This window comes from Pinus tabuliformis, chromosome 1_2, assembly GCF_031772625.1.
Source record: "Pinus tabuliformis cultivar Carrire ecotype Pingquan chromosome 1_2, CPIR1, whole genome shotgun sequence".
Taxonomy (NCBI): domain Eukaryota; kingdom Viridiplantae; phylum Streptophyta; class Pinopsida; order Pinales; family Pinaceae; genus Pinus; species Pinus tabuliformis.
This window is the reverse complement of record NC_142298.1, coordinates 94,641,222-94,643,761: the sequence shown is the minus strand read 5'-3', so window position 1 is coordinate 94,643,761 and position 2,540 is coordinate 94,641,222.

Here is a 2,540-nt window from a genome sequence, read left to right as displayed (position 1 = left end):
TTAATAATACATTATTATTATTATTATTATTTAATTTTAAGGTCAAGGCCAAGCCAAACTCTAAATTGGTGTATGAGACCTTTTTGTTTATGGGATAAGGGACTCACTTCCGTGAAGTGATTTCACTGCTAAATCTACGAAGGCATACATACTCTATCCCTCTCTTTTTTAACACGTGACCTCTTACAAGGAAATACATGCTCTTAACCATTATAACATGTGACCTCACCCATCTAGAACGACGATCCATGCACACACAGTGAAATGGTTGATGAAGCCTTTGGGACACAGGTGATGACAGAGCGCTTCGTTTAAAATAACCTCAACCAAAAATTATTTATAAAAATAACATTTCACTGCCGCTTGACTCTCCCTCGCACCACAGCCCTCGATCTGAGACTCAGATGAAGGCATATTCCAAGTTTATTCGCCCAGATTGAATCACCCCCGTTCAAATTAAATTTAAAACGGGAAAAAGAAAAAAAAAAGGTCGATGGCGACTCATCCACCGGGGGCTGATATAGAAATTTATAAGGTGAATTATATATTTATAATAATTTAAATTAATTATTTTTTTAAAATAAAATTAATTATTATTTAATTTTTTTTATTAAAAATATAATAATTGAATTTTTTTTTAATAAGTCTTTTCGTCAATTATAATTAATCAATAAATTAATTAAAATAAATAAATCAACTAAATAACTATTTATTTAATGATTATAATTAAAAATCATTATTAAAAAAAAGTTAGTTATTAATAAATAAATAATTCATAATTAATTTATTGATTGATTAACTAATATTAAATTGATTAAAAATTAATAAATAAATAACCGATAAACAAATTTTTCTTTTCGCAAGGTGCCCATCTGATCTTGATAAGCAACTTAGGCTTCTTAAGGATTTCTGCTCTACCATGGGTATGACTGTTAACACTGACAAAACAAAAGTTATGATTATCAAATCCAAGAAAGACACTTACGCTAATTTTATGTATGACAATAATAACTTGGAGGAAGTGTATTCTTACAAGTACCTAGGAATTGATATTCATCACAAACTCAACTAGAACCATAGCATTGAGAAAAGGATTAATGGGGGGTGGAAAGCTTATTTTGGTCTTGAAAATAATTGTAAAACAACGAACCTCGTAATGTGGGATAAAAAGAAGTTCCTCTTTGAAACTTTAGTCACTCCTGTTATCTTATATGGTTGTGAGGTTTGGGGTTGCAGCATCTCCAGAGAATCATGGAGAAAGATTGAGCAAATCCAGAAGCGTTTTATAACTTATAACCTGAAAATTAAAAGTAATACACCGTATCCTATTCTCTTTATAGAAGCAAGTCTTTCCCCTATTGAGAGCCTAGCTATGATTAGGTTTCTGTTGTACAAGCACAAACTCAATAACATAGACGATCATAGACTTCCTAAGCTAGCTTTAAATTCCAGCCAAAACCACCTAAGGCTCAATCGGGGGTGGCATAAAGACACAAGGGCCTGGTTAAACTATTGGGAGATCAACGAGAATGATGCATTACAAAACATTAATAACATTAAAGATATTGTTACTTCTAAGTTCAAAGAAAAAATGTGGTGTGAGAAAGATTTAGCAGCTAAAAGAAAATTAAGTTATTATAAGAAGGTCATCAACCCCACCCTAGAAGATCAAAAGTATCTCTCTATTTTAACTAGCTCAAAGAAGAAAATTAATATAGCAAAGATTATAACGAATTCTCATGAGCTCCGTAGTGAAACAGGTCGTTGGGCAATTCCTAAAACACCATGGATGGAAAGGATCTGCCATATATGTGAGAATAGGAACATTGAGGATGAAAACCACTTCCTCTTAGAGTGCCCCGCGTACAACCACAGTAGATCTCATTTTCACAATCTTTGTTACAATACTGACCTTCCTAACCTTTTACAATGTCAAAATTATAGTGAGCTCGGGAGTCTTCTCTCCAAGGTTTTTGAGCATAGGAATAAAATCTTAAATCAAAATAAATAGTTTGTTTCTTTATGTCCGATAGACCAATGTTTGGTCTGACATTAACCACCACCATCATCATCAATTAAAAATAATATAAAATTAATTAAAATTTTAAATAATTAATTATTTCATTATTAATTGATAAATTAACGATTAATTAATTATTAAGTAATTGATTATATTAGTCCAGTGGAGTTCTAACATTCTCATTTCGAAGATACCACTCGCAGTGGATTCACACATTAACAAGTAAGGGAGAAAGCAAACCCAAAAAAACTGAGGTTGACTATGAATTATTTAACGAAAAATTACTTTCCATTTCAAAGTTAACATTGAAAAATTACATTGTATTTTAAAATTAACATTGAAATGTAATTTTTTTTTTAATATTATTTCCATGTGATTTATCCCGATAACAAAACAAATCAAACATAAAACAAACCCATTACATAACAATGCCTCAAAAGATTTAATTTTATTGTGAGTGAATAGGGTAATGAGATTTAGCTTGGTCAATTAATCATTAAAAAAACTCGGTGTAATCGTT